The 24,723-nt window shown below is 41.5% G+C and overlaps 1 pseudogene; it reads right to left on the reverse strand.

Moving 5' to 3' along the window:
- Positions 1 to 3,774: 3,774 nt before the first annotated feature.
- Positions 3,775 to 7,200, reverse strand: LOC147453096 (tubulin alpha-2 chain pseudogene; annotated as a pseudogene).
- Between the last annotated feature and the right edge of the window lie 17,523 nt (positions 7,201 to 24,723).

Genomic DNA, 24,723 nt, shown 5'->3' on the forward strand with positions numbered 1-24,723 from the left:
AAGAACCCAAGCATCTAATTACAATCCACAGATGGGGTGAAACATGGATGCGATCCATGACCCCCATCTCAATTTGCAAGAAAAAGTTGGGCAAAACAATGCTGGTGAAATCGTTGTCTCATTGTTGTAATTACAGTCCAAAAATGCTGCAAAACATGGATCGTGATCCATGTCCCCCAACTTGGTCTAATAGGGGAATTTAGCACATACAATTTGATAGTGCCTTGGGGAATGTGCCCTACAAATTTGACATTAAATGGACATGGAAATCATAAAAAATCAAGAGAAATTGGGTTTTCAGTCTGCAAATGGTCATTTTCACCCATGGTGGGAAAAATTTGACATAAATTCATTACAAAGTGCACCAATAGCTTGGGAAAGATGCTTGGAAGCTAACTTATAAGTCTTCTGCAAAATAGTGCTAGATAATGGATCACAATCCATGACCCTTGAAGCAGATTGATCAGGAAATGAGTGCAGATTTCTTGCACTGATCTTAAGTGGGAAAATGTGTCAAATTCTTACTGTTTTCTCATCCAAACAACACATTGATTATGCTTGTTAGCATAGCTAGTATGCTAGTTAGCATCCTAGGTATTCTGATCAAAACATTGTCCATGCTAGGTAGTATACATGCTATGCTGGTTAGTATACCTAAGGAGCTAGTTAGCATACCTTGTATGCTAGTTAGCACACCATGTATGCTAGTTAGCGCACATGATATGCTATTTACATATGCTTGTTGGAACATTGAATATGCTAGTTAGCATATGCTTGTTGGAACATTGAATATGCTAGTTAGCATACCTATTATGCTAATGAAAACACTATATATGGTAGTCAACACACCCTGTGACAAGCATGTTAGGATGTTGAATGTCCTATTTAGCACTCCGAATTGTTTTCATGAACATGCCGGATGTCCTAGGTAACAATCTGTATATTCCTATTTGGATTCATTTACTCTAGTAAACATACTGATCAAATCTGGATATTGCAGGTTGAGCTCTTTCACAAACTCAAAGAAAAACATCCAAATTGTATGATTGGCATGAGAATGTTTGATGTTGAAGCCATTCTTTTGCAAGCATCTAAAGGATAAATACACATGCTATTGTGAATACCATGTGCAAATTTCCTTTCGAAAGGACTCATTGAACCACATGCTCTTTCATGACTTTGGTCTAAATGATGCGGGTTACAATTGTCCATGCAGTATCCATGACACAGTCGAGAACATTAGCAAGGGTTGCTTTGCTTCACATCACACATTCAAAGGTGTCACACAAATGTTGGGGTTGGTTCTCTGTCCAAAGCAACATATGGAGTTTTCCATAGAAGCGAATGCATGATGGGAGACTATAAGATATGTGGAGTCATTGAACCACATGCTCTCTCATGCCTTTGGTCTAAATGATGTGGGTTAGGATTGTCCATGTAGTATCCATGCCACATGCGAGAACATTAGCAAGGGTTGCTTGGCTTCACATCACACGTTCAAAGGTGTCACACAAATGTTGGGGTTGGTTCTCTGTCCAAAGCAGTAGATGGAGTTTTCTATAGAAGAGAATGCCTGATGGGAGACTATATTAAGATATGTGGAGTCAAAAGGTTAGAATTATGTTGCTTGGAGATAGCAAAGCCAAGTAAGAGCATTACTATGAAAGTATTTGCATATGTAGAATCAAAAGACAAGCATGGAAATAGTAAAAAAAGAAAGTAATCAAATTTGCTACGGTAGCAGTCTAGGTGCTTCTCAATCTCATCTTTTTTCCTTCTCAGTTGTCTTGGCTTGGTGGTACGCTTTTTTAATACCTTTTTCAATGCAATGGCAACATTCATATCATGCAGCAAGAAATTAATTGTAATTTTCCTTTCCTCGCGACACAGTAAAGGTATCAAGTGTCCTTTATGAAGACATCATAAAGGACAAGAAAAAATTAGTGAACTAGTGCACATAGACATAATTATGCCAACAAGATTTTCTCCATTATAAATATTCAAAGAGATACATGCCATAAGATGTGCATCTTGCTAGCACTACAAAATTTGGGCACAATAGAGAACAGGTTCAACTTAGTTTCTTGCAAGCGCGTGAGCAAGTGGCTTTCTTCTCACCTTTGGTAAGGTCGGTTATGTCATCCTCTGTATCTTTTGGGGCAACACAAACATCCTCTCTAGGCTCTTCTGGATTTTGGTCCAAGCCACATTTCCTCTTTAGCTTCACTTTGTTTACAAAATCCTGGAGAGGGTTGTCATCACCGGCGTCTTGCACATTCTACACACTCTTGATTGTTTTCTCTGAAGCACTTATTCCATCAGCTACAACAAGCTTGGGTTTGGCATGAATAATCATGATGAAGTCATCATCGTCATCCGTTTCTTTACTATCTACAACACCCTCAAGCTATTTTGTTGCAGTGTCACATTTACCCCTTCATGCATTGTATCCAACTCATTCAAGTCATCATTACATGGTTTCTGTTCTTCAATCCTTTGCTTGACATGCTTCTGTCATGTGCGCTTCCCACATCATTGATTCTTGTGTATTCCTTTCAGACATTAATTATCATATCCAAATTGCTAGTAAAAATGGAGTCTTACCATACACCGAGTGACATTTTTTGAGTGAATCAAAATCCAAGCGAATATTTATACCGCATATGCCCATGTTGTCCTATTTGGTGCGGTTTGGGTCCATCCTCAATATCAAGGATGAAGCAAAGGAAGGCATGCCACCTAGGGACCATGTCTATAGTTTTCTTCTATATTCTCTCTCTCTCTCTCTCTCTCTCTCTCTCTCTCTCTCTCTCTCTCTCTCTCTCTAGCATATGCAGAACCACCTTCAAAGCTTAATAGATAGTAATCGATGTGTGTTGATTCTTATCTTCACGTCCTTATTCAAGAGACTTGACTTATGTGGCTTTGACTTCAAGAGTTGTAGGGCATAGACTTGCCGCACGCTCTCTATCTCTCCTCTCGCATCGCCTTGCTCTTCCTCTCTTTCTACAAATGCACTCTCTTCTCTCTTTGACCATAGCGCACAAGATTGTGTCTCCTCTGTGTGTGTGTGTGTGTGTGTGTGTGTGTGTGTGTGTGTGTGTGTGTGTGTGTGTGTGTGTGTGTGTGTGTGTGTGTGTGTGTGTGTGTGTGTGTGTGTGTGTGTGTAATAGGAATGGTTGCCTATTACGAGACTATGCTCACAAAAATGCAAGAGAGAGAAGCACAACACAACATTAGAGAGAGAGAGAGAGAATAAGAATACATCAGATGCCATAGCCTTTGATTATGAGAAAGCCCGATACAGTGTACAAAGGAAACCCTTCCTTATGTAGAAATAATGAGCACCCTTTCATATCCCCGTAGCCCTTCCTGATTATGACTCTTGAGATCCCCTCCTTCTAAGGGCTTATTCCCACATGAAGGTACACGACGACATGCCGGACACTCCCAATGTGATTAATGTGGTCATGTGCAGCCATGTGCGGTCCGGGCACATACACTTGGCGCGCACGGTGGATTGCGCGAACCCATAAGTAACCCTTGATTAGAACTCAAGTGCAATTTGTTTTTACAAATCTATTTAGGCATAGCCGAGGCAGAGAACCTCAAGTGCAAGAAGTATGAAACAATTGATACATTTCCAATAACACGAACAGGAAAGGAAATTATGTCTTTTCTGCAGCATACTAGCAACCGCAACACTTTTGGACGTCCCTTCATGAATTTGATTCCCCGTCATAGACGCTCCATTCGCTCTTTGTCGATATGTCCCTATGCCGCATCAACCTTCATCTCTTGGACATCACCAATCTTGGTACAATTAAACTTCTTGCACAATGAAGAGCAAGCACAACAATTTCCCCACCGCTTCATTGTTGCTCGCACTTGGAGTATCTCCGCAATCTGAATGCAGAAAAGATCTGACCTTGGAACACCGCACAGCGCAGCTCATTTGAGTATTGAACACCACATCAGACCCCGCATCCGGCTGCTAACTCAAATATACTTGCTGTGATGACTTTTCTTGAGTTTCTGAAACATGCGTACACCGGCGTGCTGCACTGCAGTCTGCATGGCAAGAAACCCCGCAAGGCGCATGTGAACCAAGGTCCAAAATTGTGGAAAACACCGCAAAATTGACCTCTCCATTTGGCACCGCATTTCTTCTTGACACGGCACTTTGACTGCGCCTGCAAATGTCATAGATGGCCTCGTTGTCGAGCATGATTTCCACATCAATGTGCTCGAGCAGAGAGTGGGTGGACAAGAAGTTGTTGTAGGGCTCTACCACAGATTGGAGACCTGTGGGGAAGGGTAGACAATGAAGCCAAGCTTGGATTTCTTATCGTAGTCCACCGACAGGCGCTCCAGCAGCAGCAGGGAGCTAAGGCCAGAGTCGGTTCCGCCGCCTACTGCCTGGAAGACCAGGAATCCCTGCAACCCGGTGTAGTTGTCGGCAAGCTTTCGGATGCGGTCCAGGCAAAGGTCCATGATTTCCTTGCCAATGGTATAGTAGCCCAGAGCAAAGTTGCTAGCGGCGTCCTCCTTGCCGTTGATGAGCTGCTCAGCATGGAAAGCTGGTGGTAAGTGCCGATCCTCACTTCGTGGATGACGGTGGGCTCCAAGTCCAGAAAGACGACACGTGACACGTGATTCTCGGTGCTTGTCTCGCTGAGAAGGTGTTGAAAAGTTCAACGTTGTTTGGTTGTTTTGCAGGCGATGGTGATGCGGCTTCAGCACAGCAACGCTCATGGCCATGGCCGACAACCCTTTGCCGCTTCATACGACAAGGAAAAAGGCAGTTTTCCCCCAACACCTTCCTGCTTGTTGCCAGCATTTGGTTCAGAATTTTTGGCGTCAGTAATTGGAAACACCTCCTTCGTCAAAAAAGGGGAGTCCGTTCCGCACGTGGTCGCGAAGTGTAATAGGAATGGCTGCCTATTACGAGACTGTGCTCACAGAAATGCAAGAGAGAGAAGCACAACACACCATTAGAGAGAGAGAGAATAAGAATACATCAGATGCCATAGCCTTTGATTATGAGAAAGCCCGATACAGCATACAAAGGAAACCCTTCCTTATGTAGAAATAATGAGCACCCTTTCATATCCCCGTAGCCCTTCCTGATTATGCCTCTTGAGATCCCCTCCTTCTAAGGACTTATTCCCACATGAAGGTACACGACGACATGCCAGACACTCCCAATGTGATTAATGCGGTCATGTGCAACCATGTGCAGTCCGGGCACATACACTCTCACATACTGTACATCTTCTCGTGAATGTAGGCTTAGATGGAAGCTACTAGAGGAGTAGGGCAAGCCCCAAGGTGCAATGCTGCACAAGCTAGGCAAAGTGTGCGTTTGGGTGAGGATTATTAGTTAGGCAAGAAAATAAGGGAGAGAGAATATTTATTTATGCAACTCTTATAATTGAGAGAGATAGGTAATGAGGGCCTTGAGAAGAGGGAGAATGAGGGCTTGAGAAGTGCCATGTGTCAAAAGCCTAATTATTGAGTGATATTGAATTTTAGAATTCACAAAAATGTAACATTCCTTGAGATAATGTCTATTCATTTTTTAGACTCTTAAAATTGTCAACAGTGTAATTATTGAGCCCTTTTTTCCATGTGTGTGTGTGTGTGTGTGTGTGTGTGTGTGTGTGTGTGTGAGAGAGAGAGAGAGAGAGAGAGAGAGAGAGAGTTCATAGTACCTCTCAATGAGAAGAGTGATTTTTCTTAGGTGCATGACACATTAGGGCATTGAATCAAAGGCCATGTGGAGGTGAAAGCCAACCATTTGTAAATGAAAAGGAAAAAGTTGGCCTCCACCCCTTGTCAAAGGGATAGCCTCGTACCCTTGGCCAATTTCTCCAAGCAAAGGCCAACTACAAAAAGTGCACACGCGAGTTCATTTCAAAGGCGTCAACCCCTGACAGATATCATCCAGGTCAAAGGTTTAACCACCTGAGCTACTCTCATTCGTTGAGAAAAATGTGCACCTCTTTTTCAAGTCTAGTGTGACAGCAGTGTTAACGGCCATCTACAAAAGGAGGGTGGGACAGGTGCCCTAGTGTGACAAGAGACCTATAAGCCATTCTAAAATACAAAAGTGAATGGATCTTTTTTTATTGAAACTCTCCATTGTATCTCAATCGACTGATATTGAAAAGTCTCGGGTCAATTTTGAGCTCGCTTCTAGGAAAACTCAAAAATTTGCACAAGCTTTGAGAAAAGCTTCAAATTTTGATCTAAAAATGAGAAGAGATCCAAGTTTGCCCTTATTTTCACCGTTAAGAAAAGTGTATTTTTTTAACCTCTCTCTCTCTCTCTCTCTCTCAGGCACACACACAATTTTTGTAGTTTTTTTTTTAAAGTTCAAAAGGTGTGCGACAGTGCCCACCCTTTGAGGGAGATTTTATTTTTTAGAATAATTTTAAAAAGCAAAGTGTATAAAAGCCTCCTTAAAATATCACAAGAACAAGAGAGAGTTTAAAAATCCCCCCCCCCCCCCCAACACACTCCCCCAAAAATTAAAAAAATAAAATGGTACCACCCCAGTAGAATCTACTAGGTCTATTGAAAACTTTAACATTAATTGGACAAGTGGATTCCCCCAAGGGTTTTTAGTAAAAGGAAATGCCACTGATTTATTGTTGTTCTTGCACATCCCCCTCTCCTTCCGACCGTGACTTCATCAGTGCTGCGATCGCCCTCTCTTCCTTTTTGTCCTCTCAATAGCTAGATCTACCCATCCAGATCATTGCATCTCGCTCTCTCTTGACTATTTAATTTGCGCTCTGCTTATACTAAGGTATAAGCTAAGCAGCACACCGATTCAAGACAATGGCCCATGGCATCCAAGGCATCGACGAGTAGAACCCTACAAAAAGGGGGTTTATATATACGCAACAAATGGATCTGGGTACATTCACTGCCATTCCTAGTTGAATCACTGAGCTACAACTATAAAGACAACTCCTCAGTGTCCACTATGTGCAGCTTTTCTTTGAAAAGGAACCTGCTATTAGAGATGGTGGCATCATGTGTGCAAGGGTAGAAAAAGAGAGAGTATCACTCATCAATGAGGCCTCCCTTGCTTGCATACCTCGCCACGTGTTTCTTCTTTGTTGCACTGCCATGTCGTGATACGCAGAGGAAACTCGTTTTTCCATCGATATTCTCCAAAGGCATCTCCATTTTAACATCAATCAGAGTCTCACTTCCCAAGGTGGCCAAAAAGTGCATATAACTTTCTCTTAAGAGGGAAGACAAAGTAGAGTGACCCTAAGGAATACCTTATGTGGACTAACGTTTTTGCTTAGCTTTGCTAGAAGGCATCTCAATGTGAACCCTTAAAAAGATCATACCAGCCTAATTACTGGGTCTACGGTGTTCCTATTAAGCAGAATCTCTGCAGATTCCTCCGTGCCAACCAAAAAGAAGTAGGCCCTCTCTCCTCTCTCTTCGATCTCTCTCCTATCTCTTCCCCCGCGTGGTTTGCCAAGTGACTCATCGGGGCCTGGCTGCATAGCCATGGACAACAGCTCCATCGCAAGCGACAAAACCCCCCCCCCCCCCCCCCCCCCCCCCCCCCAAGCTATACAAGGTCGCCTCTTGCTTGATCTCCCGCTTTCTCTCTCTTCAGTCAGAGCGTCAGTATGGAGGTCTCTCTCTCTCTCTCTCTCTCTCTCTCTCTCTCTCTCTCTCTCTCTCTCTCTCTCTCTCTCTCTTTCGTTCGTCTGCCTCATCAGCAGGGACTTCGACAGCGGCACTCCAAGCTTCCAGCACAGTTTCTCTGTCTGTCTCTCCCCTTCGTGCCTCCACCGTGGTGCCCTCCATGCCATCTACATTCCCTGTCTGGCCGTTCACACTCTACTTGCAGCACGAATAGCCAGCACCGTCCAATCTTGGAGCATCTGACATTCCTTGAACTTGGATGACCCACACAATGGACCAGCTCTCGCAGTGAGCTCCTCTCTCTCTCTCTCTCTCTCTCTCTCTCTCTCTCTCTCTCTGTCCCCCCGAACGACCAAAGTGAAGATATATTTTCCTATTGCGCACTGTCCCATAGACATGGCATCTGCCTTTCTCTCTCCCCTCGACGTGTCGCCTCCCCGTTTTTTTCACATCAAGGCTACGGAAGGCATTTCTCAAGATACTTCTTAATCAACCTTAAACCAAAATTGGCACGGCCTACTTACTTTTTGTATTCACTTTGAAAAGAAGGAGTTAATAAAAATAACAAAGGCTCCTTAAAGAAATCACTACAAAGAAAAAGAGAGTTAGAAAAAAAACCAAAGCCTCATATCCCTTAGGAAGGCTTTGTTTCTTTTTTCCTAAATCTCCCTTTCTTTTTGTAGTGGTTCCTTTAGGGAAGCTATATTTATTTTAACTCCTTCTTTTCACATTGAATACAAAAAGTAAGCATGATTTTTTAGACAAAAGAAAAAGGGAAGCATTGCCAAGTCGACATACGTTAGGTAAGTGGCTTGGAAGTTCACGAGGCAAGTAGGGATAGATGATGACTTGTGTGGCTGTGTGGAGATAGGAGTTGATGCAACAACATCAACATAGCCATGTATAGATCAACAGAGGAGATGAAAGGCTTCGCTACACTCAAGGAGAGGTGCAACTACTTCATTGTATGGGGGTTCAATTTTGAAAGCAATTGTTTAAAAGAGAAAGGAAAGAAAAATGGTAGACAAAAGAAGGCACATGTCCGACATGCCTGCCCAAAAAGGGACACAAGGAGCCGGCTAGGGATTGTGCTAGGCAGGATGACAAACCCAAAGAGCAAGGAGGAGAAGGACAGTTGAGGGGGGTCACTCTGCTAGAGCTACACAGACGACACCATTTTCTACACTTCAATTTTTCTCTCGTTCTCTCTCTTGATGTAGGTCTCGCTCCTCTCTCTCTCTCTCTCTCTCTCTCTCTCTCTCTCTCTCTCTCTCTTTTTGTGCCACCCATGCTACCCTAGAACCTATGCATCAGTCATCTCTTACTATCCTGCCTGATCTCCTATGGACTATTCTCAAGGGACAAGGGTAGACGAGGGCGTGATATGAAGGGTCACACGAGAGACTGCAAGTCACTTCAATGGGACAATCGAAGACAATGATTGGCACCCCAGGGCAGCGAGGGAGGGGGGGGGGGGGGGGGGGGGCAGCTCTGCTATGTCAATTCATTGGGCATGGTGGATGTAAGCCTTGTGATCTATTAGCAAAGGGGATGGAGAGGCATCCTTGCTAAGAAGGAGCAGGGTCTTTTTCCATAGTCATCAAAGGCATGTTGCACATTTAGAGAGAGAGAGAGAGAGAGAGAGAGAGAGAGAAAGAGTTTTTTCACATGCAAATAGAGGGTATGGACATTGGAGCCTTTGTTCATTACATGCACAATGGGGGGGGGGGGGGGGGATTAGAAAAAGTACAAAATTCAACGGATTTTATTAAGATTCTTCCTTCCAAGAAAGGCGGAGAGACAAGCATGCAATAGTCGATGGAAAAACTTCTTGTGTGCAATCAACTTCAATTTTGTTTTTAGGGATCTTGGTAGATTCCTCATAAAATTTAAATAAAACTCAGCAAGGATACTGGTATTGGTCACCATATAGAAACAAATAAGTGACGATCTCAATTTGTAGCACCCAAAGATATTCACGATAGCTGGTTAATAAGGTTGGTCCACGAGCAAAGAGTTGAAAAATACTAAGGTGTGCTATAGTTAAGAAAAAAGTTGAAAAATACCTAAATATAGTTCAAAAGGGGGGGGGGGGGGGGGGGTGTGAAGGAGTACGAGCGGAAGTGCGAGGCGAGAGAGAGTGCGAGAAGAAGAGCACGACGATATGGTGAACTCGCTCTACTGTAATGTGTAGAGCATAGTGAGTTCTTATTAGGTTTTAACAAAAGAATATGTATACATACCTGGCGGCCCGCCCACTTACCTGGGCGACCACATTGGGCTTTATACCCCAACAACCTCCCACTTAAAGTCCAATGTGGTACTTTTAAGTGTGAGAGAAGCTACGATACAAGCTAATATACAAGAGATGTAGAGAAGTGATGTACTATCCTACACCTAATTGCTTGCGAAAATGCGCAAAGCTCTCTGAGGGAAGTCCTTTTGTAAGTAGAACAGCAGGATTTTCTGTGGTGTGAACTTTGACAAGCTGAAGTTGCTTATCCTCAAGCATTTCCCTGATGAAATGATACTTCACATCCACATGCTTTGTCTTTGAGTGATAAACTGGATTGCGAGCCAATTGTATAGGACTTTGACTATCACAATATAACACATGCATCTCTTCTTTGATTCCCAAATCTATTACTAGTCGATTAAGCCAAATTGATTCTTTGCATGCCTCTGATGCTGCAACATATTCAGCCTCTGTAGTAGACTGAGTAACACAATCTTGTAATCTAGAACTCCATGATATTGCTCCACCAGCCAATGTAAAGACATACCCTGACGTAGACCTTCGGTTGTCTAAGTCACCTGCATAATCTGAGTCTGTAAAAACCTTTACACTTAGCTCCTGACTCCCATAGCATATACGCATACTCTTTGTAGCTTTCAGGTATCTCAATATTCCTTTCACTGCCTCCCAATGTTTCTTGCCTGGGTTTGACATGTATCGATCTACTACTCCCATTGCAAATGGAATGTCTAGGCGAGTAGCAATCATTGCATACATCAAACTACCCACTGCAGACGCATATGGAATCTTATCCATTTCAGCCTCTTCTTCCTCAGACACATGACAATCTTGTTTGCTAAGTTTCACATATGGTGGCAATGGAACACTCAATGCCTTTCCCTTCTCCATATTGAAACGTTGCAAAACCTTGTCAATATACTCTGTTTGAGATAACCAAATCAACTTCTTTGATCTGTCTCTCTCAATGCGCATACCAAGTATATGACTTGCCTCACCCATGTCTTTCATGTCAAACGATTTTGCCATCTTTGACTTCAAAGCTGAAATTTCTTCCAAGTGTTTGCCAGCAATCAACATGTCATCCACATACAAAATAAGTTCAGCCAACTGCCATCCTTAGCCTTCTTTGCATATAGACAGTGATCGAACTCACTACGTTTGTAGCCTTGAGAAAGCATAAACTTGTGAAACTTATGGTACCATGCCCTCGGTGATTGTTTTAAGCCATAAAGACTCTTTAACAACTGGCATACCAAATCTTCCTTGCCTTTCTCAACAAACCCTTCTGGCTGCTGCATGTAAATTTCCACATCTAAATCACCATGCAAGAACGCTGTCTTGACATCCATCTGGTGCAACACCAAATCTAATATGGCAACCAATGCAAGAAAGCATCTCAATGTAGTCATCTTGACCACTGGAGAGAAGACTTCATCAAAGTCAATGCCTTGTTCTTGCTTAAAGCCCTTGGAAACAAGCCTTGCTTTGTACGTTGGCTGACTATCATGAACAGTGATTTTATACCTATAAACCCATTTACAAGGTAGAGCCTTTTTTCCCTGTGGTAATTTAACTAGCTTCCATGTCTGGTTTTTATGCAGGGCTATGATCTCTGACTGCATGGCCAATTGCCAATTCCCGGAGTCCTTCATTTGCACTGCTTCCTTGTAGCGTGAAGGCTCATAGCAATCAGTCAACATGACATAGTTCATAGATGGAACAAACCTATCAGGAGGTCGCGTGATAGGTCCAGATTTACGCAAAATAGGTGGCTGAGGCTCATCCACAACCTGTGGTTCCACTCTATCCTGTCCTTGCTCCTCTTGAGCCCTGACATTTTGTCTTACACGTGAAGGTCCATCTTCTTGGAAGACAACTCTTCTAATCTCCTCAACCCTCTCTGGTTTAGAATGATATTTGGCTTCGTTAAAGTGAACATCATTGCTGCGGATAACCTTTCTGGATTCGGGATCCCAAAGTCTGTACCCCATATCACCATAATTACCATAGCCTAGAAAGATGCACTTTCTACTCTTTGGCTCAAGTTTGTTCCTAAATTTCTTTGGAACATGAGTATATGCCTCACAGCCAAAGACTCTGAGATGCTTGTATGACGGCATTTTGCCTTACCATACCATCTTTGCCACTAAATCCTTCTGCAAAACCTTGCTAGGAGATCTATTTATAAGATGAACAGCTGTTGATACAGCTTCAACCCAAAACCCATTTGTCAGTTGTGCATTAGACAACATACTTCTGACCTTCTCTTGTATAGTCCTATTCATCCTCTCAACAACACCATTTTGAGGAGGATTGTAAGGAGCAGTAAGTTCACGTTTTATACCTTTTGACTCACAAAAGTCCTGAAAGGCCTTTGAAACATACTCTCCACCATTTTCAGTGCGTAAGCATTTAAGCTTCTTGCCACTTTGATTCTCCACAAGTGTCACAAACGTTTGAAAACACTAAACGCTTCATCCTTGTGCTTGAGAAAGTAAACCCATACTTTCCTCGAGTAATCATCTATAAATGTCATAAAGTAAGAAGCTCCCCCTAGAGATAGGTTAGGCATAGATCCACACAAATCACTATGAACAAGTGCCAACTGTGTATCTCTTCTACTGCTTCTATGCTTATGTGGCTACTGTGTTTTCTTACCATACAGACAATGTTCACAGAATTCAAAATCATTAAATGGCAAGCCAGGCAAATAACCAGAATGAGACAAGATTTCCATTCCCTTCTTGGACATATGTCCTAACCGACTATGCCACAAAGAAACGTTCGGCTACTCGGTTACATTGATTACATTTTTAGAGACATTTGATACATAAATCATGTAAAGTCCTCCAGACTTTAATCCATGTGCTATTGTCATAGAACCCTTGGATATCTTCCACATGTTCTGTCCAAAAGTGGTGACGTAGCCAGCATCATCAAGTAAACTTGTGCTGATCAAGCTCTTTGTAATTGCGGGAACATGTCTCACATTCTTCAGCGTGAAAGAAGAGCCATTCTGAAACTTCAAGTGAACATCTCCAACACCTAAGATCTCACATGTCTGCCCATTGCCTAGCCGAACATGATCTTTAGTGGTCACATAAGAGGTAAACCACTCCTTGTTTGGAGACACATGAAGTGATACCCCTGAGTCTATAATCCAGTCACTCTGTGCATTTCCATCAGATGCTGTAAGAAGAGCTAAGTCCATTGTATTCTTCAAGAAGTAGATGTCTCCTAACACTAGACTGTCATCCTCTGCAACATTGTTTGTGACATTTATTTCTTAAATCTTCACTGAGGACTTGTTCTTCTCACCATGGTCTTCAGCTTTCTCTTTGCCTTTTTCTGATTTCCATTCTCTGCAGTCTCTTTTCATGTGACCCTTCTTGCCACAATGGTAGCATTCTATGTCACTCTTGCCTTTAGCACTGCGGGAATTGCTACGAGACTGATCCCTCTTTCCACCTTTGTACTTTTCTTTGGTCCTTCCTCTGACAACTAAGGCTATTCCTTTGCCTTTGTCCATTGTCTTTCTGTTGGTTTCTTCAGTAAGCAGAGTGCCTTCTACACCTGTTATGGTCAAACCATCTGGAGGTGTAGAATTACTCAAAGCTGTGCGAAAAGTGTCACAACTTTCCGGCAATGTGATTAACAGGAACATAGCTCTAATAGGTTCATCAAACTTGACACCTTGGGCTGACAACTGACTGTAGATGGTGTTGAATTCATTCAGATGATTGGACATAGGTGTCCCTTCTTTCATCTTCAAGTCAACAAGCTTCTTAAGCCAGTATACCTGTGAAGCTGCACTCTTCTTCTCATAAAGATCACTCAGCTTTGTCCATGCTTCATAAGCTGACATCTCGTCTGCTACATTGAAGTAAACGCTTTCTGCCAAAGTCAGCATAATGGTAGAAAGTGCCAATTCATCCATTTCACTCCATTCATCTTCGTCCATATCTTGTGGTTTTATCCCCTTGAGCTTTATAGGTTTTATCTGCTTCTTTTGTACCAACACGTGCCAAATCTGCTTCTTCCACAATGGGAAATTGGTTCCATCCAGCTTCTTGATATTGTAAAGAGCAGTGTCTTGTGATCCAGCCATAGCTATGCTTCACAGTAGCTTACTTTCTTGGGAAAAATTCGGCACAGTTTCCCCTGTAAACTGACCTCTGAACCAATATCGACCTGTCAAATGAACCAAGAAAGCTTCAGATTTTGTAGGAATTTCGGCAGAGTCTCCTTTGTAAAATGGCTCTGGTGTACTAAAAAAACAAACCAAAAAAAGCTCAAAAAACCACTGTCTCTCTAACACTGTAAGCTGTGGGTAAACCTGTCCTGCACCTGTACTGTCTCTCACTGTCCTGTAAGCATAGACTGCGACAATGCCTCAACGGCAGTAAAGCAAAGATGCAGTCCCAGCTGTCTAACTCACAGTCAATACATCCTAGCTGCCTATCTAAGGGTGCTCGAGGGATCGCTCCAAGACCTGTATCACCGAAAGGATCTCAACATTCGAGAATCCCCCAGCTCAATAAAACCTCACTCGACCCTCAACAAAGGCTGCAGTAAATCTGACAGTACATAGACTTCCCACAAAGTCATACATCCACAAATTTCCCACTGTATGCTGTAACAGCTGCGGCGGTTGTTTGCTGCGTGACTCACAGCCAACAAACCCTCAACAGACATACATCATCTCTGACAATACATCCCATGTGGAAGTACCTGCAATGTCAGGATGAAATCTGGAATATCAAGCAGCAAACACAAGCTACCTGATGAACTAGTGGATGTCGCCTACAGTCTGTGTGTAGGTGCGTCCGTGTCGTATGTGACACGCCTCCAAGAACTGTGAGCCATCCTTCGTTGTGTAGACAGCCACAAATCAGCACTCTGGAAGTGCAGATATCCTCAGCACTTGCAGTCGTAGGCCGAAACCCCAAATTTGCAGAGTCGGATCTGCACCCGCCGAGACCACATAGTCGAAAATGGCCTGCGTAGAACTTTGTCGAAGCCGAACGGTGGCCGAGATGACCTCAGAATATGCTGACTAGGATAACAGGGTATGCTAACTAGCACCCAAAGTACCATGTATGCTAACTAGCATAACTGGTTTTGTTAAATAGCATACACAGTATCATGTATGCTTACAAGCATAACTGGGTATGTTAACTAGCATAATTGGGTATGCTAACTATCATATACAATACCATGTATGCTTACTATCAAAATTGGGTATGCTAACCAGCATATACAGTAGCATGTATGCTTACTAGCATAGTTGTGTATGCTAACTAGCATACACATTAGCATGTATGCTTACTAGCATATGTGTATGCTAACTAGCATACACAATAACATGTATTCTTACTTTCATAATTGGGTTTGCTTACTAGCATACACAGTAGCATGTATGCTTACTAGCATAACTCGGTATGCTAACTAGCTAAACTAGGTATTCTAACTAGCATAATTGGGTATGCTAACTAGAAAAATTAGGTACGCTAACTAGCATAAGTGGGTATGCTAGCCAGCATACCCACTATGCTAACTAGCATACAAAATATGCTAACCCCCATGGCCATTGTGCTAACTAGCATGCACAATATGCTAACTAGCATTCACAGTATGCTAACTAGCATACCAATATTTTCTTGTTATGTTGGTTTAATGAGTAACATGTTGCCATTTATGATTATCTTACCAGAGATTAGTGTTATTGGATGTCCTTGCCCTATGAGCTTGCAACACCATTATGGTGGTATCCTCTATTGGGAGGTGGAAGCTCTAGAGTTTGTCCCCAGGGAGCATGCAACAACAAATTAGAGAAGATGATAGCTATGTACACATGGTAGCTTGACCGTTGCAGTGATTTCCTGTACTTCTACTGGTAGACTGTAAGGTCTCTGTCCCCGATCAAAAGAGCACCATTGTACCATGAATTGAATATAATGGAATAAGTTACTATTTTTAGCAGTTTTCCAAATTCTGTCAGTGCCATGATGTTTAGAATGTTTTAAAGCTTCGAAATGTGAATTAAAATAATTTTTGTAAAAAATTTCCAAAAATAGCAAGTTTTTGGTCACTCGACCCGTCCAGTTTTGATCGTCTCGAAAAACTGCACCCGTACCCCGAATTTGAAAAAAATGCAATTTCGGACCCCGGGGGTTGCTAAATATGGCAGGTACTCAGGCTAGTACGTCTTAGTTAGAGCTTCGTATAGCAATTTTCGGCATCAAAATCCGACTCGTATGACCCGTTTTAGCCTAGAACCAAATTTCCTAAAAATTGTCCGGGGAGGTACCGGGGGCCCGAGGCTGTGTGGGAACAGGTTCCAGCCCACTCCAGACCAGCTTTAGCAGCTAGGGGCCGCCCTCTTGCCTTGTGGGAGTCTTTGGGAAGTTTCCAAGCCAGTAACTAAGTCTCAGAGCCAGTTAACCAAGCCAACCTGACACTTGGTGGGTAGGGGAACTGGACTTGCCAATGCAGAGACTGAGTGCTCCTGCAGTTGCATTTAGCAAGGCTGGTCGATTTTCAGCCTGTAGGAGCCTATTTAAAGGCCTGCACACACACACACACACACACACACACACACACACACATATGCTCACACACACACAGTGCACACACACACACCTACACATACTCTGGGAAGGTGCTGCCGGTACACACACCTTTTGAAGGAGAAGCAAGGAGGGAGGTGCTGTCGAATTCTCGCCTCAAGAAGCTCGATTAGATCAGAAAATCGAGAAGATTATCAGCCCTTAATCACGGTAACCACGGTTTAATTAATGCTATCTGTAAATTCCTTTCTCTACCATCTAAATTTCTCGTCTATTATGCTTATTCCTAGTCGTAATTCTCTATAATTACTCTCTAAATTCTCCTTAACCATATTCTATTATGTAATCATCATCCCATAGCTGAATTATCAGCCATTCATCACTCTTAATTAATGATTAGTGCACGATTATTAGAATTTTGTCTCTCTAGGTAGCATAGAAATTAATCGGTAAGCTGGTAATTGTGTAGATTGATGAGAACCTCTCTTTCTATCACGCATTAATATTGTAGCTGATTTAGATTCATCTCTGTTATGCATTAAGATATAATTAAGGTAAGATTAATCTGTCATTAAGTCTCTAAGAGGGGGTTTTTCTCACACCTGTGCATGCGATGATTCTGCACCCTCTAATTGCTAGGTAAGAGATTAATCATACTTAATCCATCTCTCTGATAATTCCATCAGTGAAATCCTACTATTCTTAATCATGTAAGTCGAGTAATTATCTTTAGAGCAGGTTCCCATAGGAATATACATCATCCATAATGATTGCTAGATGGAAAAATCTAAACCTTTCATGTAGCAGGCATTGTTTGATGTTGCTAATCTATCATTTGGCTTGTTATGACGCTTGCGGACATTAGCTCTTTTCTCCAAGTTAATTATTTAAAGTAGTGAGTTTAAAATGGCCCCGGTTAAGAGGACTCGCTTTGGTGGAGCCCACGACCACGAGGCAGGAACGAGCAAGGTGAACGGGAATGGAAAAGCTCCCATGGAGGAGCAAATACCGGCCATCTCACGGGCCATCGACGAAGAAATGGAAGAGGTAGATCATAATTTCATTCAAGTTGTTTAATTTAACATTGCACACGTTTAGTTGGGAATGAAAATATCCCCAAACATGTTGGAGAAATCCGACGGAAACCTCGGCATTGATATCATTGTACATTAAGTTCTAAAGTAGGAAGGAAATGATTGATGGGTATGCTGGTTGCAATTAGGAAAGAATGTCTGCTAGGGAAAATTTAGCTCGACATGTTCATTTTATTTCCAATGTTGAATCAGTCCTGACCCCCCTCCTCATCACAGGGGGCAGAGTTCCTCGTTAAGGGCTCTTGAATCCACGACTTGCTTTTTATGCGGTGGATACCCACGACTTGCTTTCTATGCGGTGGGAACTCACGTCTTGCTTTCTATGTGGTGGGAGTGTCCATGACGTGCTTTCTATGCGGTGGACATACCTAGTTGTATGGGCAGCTAGGCGACAACGGGAGGAGTGAACTCTCGCTGGAGAGGGGATGTTGTACCTCCAGAACATTGGAATTTTAATGAATAAGTTTGAGTAGAATTTTTACTAGAATACTGTCTTGGTGTTGTTTGCAATACTGGTTGAAGGGCTGTGTTAACGAACAATGTGCTTCGGAATTAAAACAAGGAATGTTTATGTTGAACAACCTTTGTGGTAGAAATTAGGTCACACAAGGAAGTTTGAGTATGGGGGTGGAAAGTGGGGGCTTGGCTCAGGTTGCCAATGCCTACGAGATGGGTGGTCCCGATTGGTCGGGAACTCTCTATCCCCATAGTGCTTACTTTGATATTAGTAATACTCATTGCACCTAGAGCGGTGAAATCTCGAGAGTACGTGCCTCTGAAACATGGGGAAAAAGGCACTCGGGGTTTCTCTCCTCTTGGAAGGTGGGTCTTAGGATCGCTAGATAGTTTAAGTACGCTTCCCCTGCAAGGTGGAGCTAGATCTCCCTGCTAGTAGGCTCGAACTCGACTCACCTTGTGATGAGAGATCGTCCGCTAGTCGAACCCTGAACCATTTTGTTTGCTTCCACAATAACAGGTTCACCATCAAATCCGCTGGTTGATATGGCGGCGTGGGGACCTCACATAGACCATAGACAGTACACTGGTTGATCATCGTCCTATTGGCATAACCCTCCTCCTATTCGTTTCATAAAACTGTCCATAGCTAATTTACAGAGGGAAGTGGGGAAGAAGGAACCTTGTAGCCTCTTGATTATATGCATGAGTAGCTGCAATTGACTTTCACACGCATGCACTTTTACTTCCTCCACCTCCACATTAATCTACAAACCAAATAAAAGAGAAGCATGGTAAGTACATAGGATAGTTGTGCACATATTCCAAACATAAGGTGAAAGCACAAAAGTCACGGATACTTACACAATGACAAATTATGTCAATTTTAACATCAATGGAGGTGTCCTTACTGTGAGGAAACTCCAAACCATTCAACGTCTCTTTAAGTGTCTCTATCTTCACTTTGAGCTCTATTTCCCTCTTACTATGGCTCTGTAGTAAACTTTGCAATTCACTGTCAACATCATGAAGCTTCTATCTCATAGAAAAATATAATTGATGACCCTCCATTCGCACCCTTAGAGGACCCATGGGGGATCCCTCTGATGCGCCTTAATTTTGTCGTGTACTAATGTTAAGTCACATGTGTAGTAGAGCTTGTTGAGACCGTAGATTATTGCACCATAGTTCCTGACCAATGAGTCATGTGTCTCAGTAATCTATTGCTACTGACCAAAGCAGCTTACAAAATAACACCCGCTGCTAAAGCAACATGTCTCCTTACTTGCAAGCTCTATCCAATGTCTTTGCTTCATTGTGAGAGCTGCCCCTTGACTTGGCTGTCACAAATTGGTGACATGACGTGCCCAACTTGAGGAAATGGAAAGGGGTTTGAGTTTAAAAGCTCTAATATAGAAGAGCTGAAGCTAGAAAGAACTTCTAGATATGGCTAGGATCTAAGAATGGGGACTGGAGCATAGGCCCTACCTTGCTAATAATAGGGACCAGACGAGGTCAGTTAATGATGTCCTAAAACATTTTTTATTTATGTTTATTTAGAGGCAAAGTGCCATACTTATGTCACCCTGATACAACCACACAATCACATACAAGGTAAGTGGGTCAAGATGTGACCTATAAATAACTTCTAGATATGGCCAGGATCTAAGAATTGGGGACTGGAGCATAGGCCCTACCTTGCTAATAGTAGGGACCAGACGAGGTCAGTTATTGATGTCCTAAAACATTTGTTATTTACGTTTATTCAGAGGCAAAGTGCCATACTTATGTCACCCTGATACAACCACGCAATCACATACAAGGTAAGTGGGTCAAGAGGTGACTTATGGTACCTCTCTCTATGAGGGTTTGGTACAAGTACACTATTGTATGCTTATAGGATAGGCTATCATTTTTTGCACAAAGGCATATGCAAGGGGCATACAATACAATCAAATAAGAGTTTTTCCTCAGCCCAACATTCTCTCTCTCTCTCTCTCTCTCTCTCTCTCTCTCTCTCTCTCTCTCTCTCTCTCTCTCTCTCTCTCTCTTCCCCCTTCCTAATTCTCTGCGGGAAAGGTGAAATTAGGCATGATTTTATTACAATTTTTCTATGTCGATATGATAACAAGAAGAGCTAAGAGTCATCTGTTTTTGAAGAGCTAAGAGCCACCTATTTGGAAGGGCTAAGAGCAACCTATTTTAGAATGTCTAAGAGCCATCTGTTTGTTGTAATCCATCAATGATTGCTTTCAAGATCAAAAAATTTGATCCAATTGAGTACCCATCAATTCTAATGGACAAGCAAGGATATTGCCATTACTGATTTTTTTGGGTGTTATTTTAGCACTTCATACTTTAATGTGAAGATCATGTTGGGTTTTTGAAATTCTTAAACTCATAAAGGCTTATCTCTACCAAGGTGTATAGATGAAGCAAGCATTTTAGACAGCACGACTATTCACAAAAACCCGAGATATGGAGTTTTGGTTCTAGAAAATATCCAATTGTGAATACGATTCCAACTTGAGTGGATCTCCTATTTTACCTATAGCACTGAAAGTATTTATACAAGTACAATTTTGGGGTATGACCCAACTCATGATTACTAAATCACTTATTTAAGTGTTAATGGTCATTTCTTGGAGCTTTCACACTTGCACTTTCAAGGAAAGCAGTCCACAAGCTGCCAAGGGGTAGTGGACAATTTCAACTTCCAAAGTTGACTTCAATTACTATTGGCTGCTAGCTGAGCAGTATCCCTGCAAAGTCTAACCAAAGGGTTTGATGATGTGGATTTTAACCAAAAGGTTTGGATTGCAAAGGCAACACCTAGGGTTACATGTGCAATACTACTTGATTTTCACTAATCTCCAAATAGTATTCCTAGGCCTTTGCAGGCGGGAAATTTGTGCAGGTGCCTTTGACTACAGGTAAGTAAACACTATGTTCAACCTCCAAGTACGCACCTGATTTGGTTTTGTTTCTTTTTTGAATATGTTTTTGTTTACTTTTCCAAGTAGGGTGCATAAACTTCTATGTTTTCATCCATTTTACTCTTTAAGAGACATGACAAGGTCATGTAGGAGCAAATGTTTTTGGACCATAGTGTCCAATATACATTCCTGCACTATGCAGTGTTGGCACATGTTGTCAGATGGGATACAACATGGTCTAGGAACTCAAGGAGTTTGGTTTAGCTAGTGTGGAGCAAGGCTAATGAGAGTCCCTCTCACTCCCATTGTAGAGTGTTTGTAGTTACCTCCACACACCAGTACATCTCGTACTTGAAGGATGTTGTTTTTTTAGACATCTCTAGTTGAAACATATTCCATATGAGTCTGTGGGACTGACACTGGTGCCTGCTATTTCAATTATGTGTTGCGATGAAGTCCCTAGGTGCTGGTCAAATTTATAGACCATTTTTAGCACATCGTATCAAGAACAATTTTAGTGGTAAAAATTTGTCGGATATGTAGAATGACTTGTTAAGGTTACAAGTGTTGCTAAACAACATTAACGGATGGTTGTTTATGCATAAAGCAAGGCTATGTGTTGTTATTAAAAAAAGTTTCATTGTTTGTACCTAGAAGTGACTTATGTTTCACCTTCTATTATGGTTCAAACGTTTCAGCAAGGCTTGCAAATGATTGCAATCGAAAGTATTTAGTTTCATTTTAGAACTATTTACACTTCTCTTTCATGTGTGCTAGGGAGCATCACATTTGCCATAAGTATTGGCAAGTATGACCATGGATATGTAGGTTTGGATCTATTTTTTTAAAATGCATAGACACTAGGTGTTATGGGACCCAGTGTTTAGCATAGAATGATTTGGAGCGGCATGCATATTCATCACATTAATTGCTAGTTGCTTATGAAGCAGTTTGTACTCTATGTGTAGTATCTCTATGAGATTACTTTTGGATCTAGCAATCACCAATAGAGGTCATGGCTCGGTTTGGGTGCTTGGGGATATTTCAATTTAACCAAGATGGTTATTCATGACGTTGTTGATTCCTCAGCAATGTTGTACTATGAGATCCCCAATTCGCTGATACCAAGATCGGGATTGGATCCTTGACAGATCCCTAGGCCTAATAAACATCAGAGTCTCTACACAAGAAAAATCTAGGGAATTGATCTTTACCATTGACAATAGCTTGGGTCTATAGCCCTAGAAGAAGACCTAGTTGTGTCTCACAGCGAAAACGCGACAACATCTTAAAAGTCCAAAACTCTTTCGGCCCTATAGCTTCCACAAATTGGGCTAAGGTATCCTCAACAACCACTTTTTTCCCCTAACAGATGTGAGGGAACAACCATTGGTGAACTCCTCGTCTAATTGGAGAAGTGTTCTAAATGTTTTTAGCGCGTAGGGATGGATAGTTACCTGACTAATCAGGTCCACTTGTCCATGATTAACAACCTTAGTCACTCCCCACTTACCACCCTGCACTCAAACATGATTCTTTTGTTTTCTAATTCTATCACATTGTTTTAACCTTTAAAATAATGGTTTATTTTAAATTTACGTCACAATGCTAGTTCAATCAAGTATTAAAGACAACATTGAAAAAGCATTCTTTTAGCAAACAAACATCTTTAAACTTAAAACAGGTTACTGTCAATCAAAACATTAACCATAATAACCATGACCAATACTATTCTTGTCTCAAGATCACCTATGGGTGAAAAACGACACCCATTCCTTGTTCAAAATCCAGGGTGGATAAACCCCACCCAAGGTTTGGGGTGCCCATTCACCAAACTAGTTGCCCATACAATCGGGTGGCTCCCCTAGGATAAAAAATTGTATCCTAAATTTTGTAGAAACATCAAGACATGAGACGGAGTAGAAACTCATAGCTCATGGGGGTAACCAAATTATCTGTGGCTGGAAAGCCATCATTATTCATCCAAAATATACCAAGGAGTCAGAGGTATCTTGAGACAAGCTGTCTTAAGGATGATCAATCATATCTTTCCTGAGGCAACCAGTCTTAACCCAAACAATTCATTCCTAATTTACAAACAAATGCACGTTGGTTTCTTGGAAGATGTCTTCCATTTTCAACTAGTTTATACTTTTTTAAATTGTCCTTGCTTAGTCTTTTATGTATGCAATGTTAATACTTAACACTAGAATGGTAACCTAACAGGACATAAAAGTGTCCTGTCAGGGTTTTGGGAAAAAAATTCCAAAACCATAGTAGATCCACTCATTTTGAAAAATCCTTTCATGAGCTTATAGTTCAATAACTACTATATATGGAAAAAATGAGAAACTTGTAATTTTTCTCATCCCTTGGTCACTACAAGCCTCCAAAGTTGATGGACCATTACATTTTGCCCAAAAAAACAATTTCTTACGGTTGATTGCATATAAATAAGAGTGGGGATTTTTATAGGACATGAGATAAAATGCCCCATTAACTTCAATGGGTTGGTGACCAAAACATATGGTTGCTTTTACCTCACTAATTGGTTTTGGGCAAAAAAAATAGGTACAAAAAAGTTGCATTTTTGCCATTCTGCAGACTCTATCATCAAAGTTTCTATAGTCACGCTCAATACAGATACTATATACATGTTTTCTTAGTTCCCTTTGGGACTTTGGTATCAAAAGGAGCCATGGAGCATGCCAAAAGGATAATGGATCTCTTACAATTGGAACCTTGGGGGCAATGATACAGTGCTAAATACAGCAAACATGAAAAAATTGGGTTTAGCATTATGACCTCTAGAAACCCATAGAAACTACTCAATATCTAGCCAAGTTTGTAGTCTATGATTAGATATGGTTACTACCTACAAAATACACACAATTGGCTTAAGAAACTAGCAATATTGAGAAAGTTATACTTGCTACTCTAAAATGTATCGTATTCTTCAACAATAAAAAAACTCAACCATCATCATCTACTATGTTATATAGCATATTAGGTCCCCCAAAACTCAAGGAAGATTAGAATTATGTTATATATTACACTTACACAATCAAAATTGAATTTGGATATCAAGAAAGCCACCAAAAAAATCATAAAAGTGCTAATTTTGGCCAAAAAATAGGATTATGCAATTCTTGTAAATTGGTCATAACTTTCAATTTTAACACTTAGCTCTCCCTACAAGCATCAAAACTTGTTGAGAACTATGAAGGCCTAACCTCTAGCCATCTAAACCTCACAAACATGAAGTTTAGAGTTGTATAGTTGTCAAAAATTGAAAAAAAGTCAAAAACAGGACCCGTTTTTTCACACAGTTTAGGTTCAAAAATGTTGTGCAAGAGTAAGGTTAATGGTGAGATGGATACTCAAAAAAAAATGCTAAGTTTTTTTCAGCTCATAAGGCAACTTTGTGGATATATAGCACCTAGAAATTCATTTTCATACTCTTCAAATAATTCAAGCAAAATGGTCACTTAACAGGACACAAAAGTGTCCAAGAATATAAAAGTGTCTTGTTACCATTCTAGTGTTAAAGAAAAACTTGAATTATTTAAAATTTAAATTATAATGAAGAACCACTTGGGACTGGTTGGCCATTTGCTACAGTGTTGGGTCTTGAATGCTTTCATTAGTAGGCCTACTCTACTAGGCCAGGCCTTGTCGTCATGCGACGCTCTAGCTCTTTTAGGAATACTACCCTCATGATCAGATTGAGG

Source organism: Adiantum capillus-veneris, chromosome 8, assembly GCF_014529385.1.
Source record: "Adiantum capillus-veneris isolate H3 chromosome 8, ASM1452938v2, whole genome shotgun sequence".
NCBI lineage: Eukaryota > Viridiplantae > Streptophyta > Polypodiopsida > Polypodiales > Pteridaceae > Adiantum > Adiantum capillus-veneris.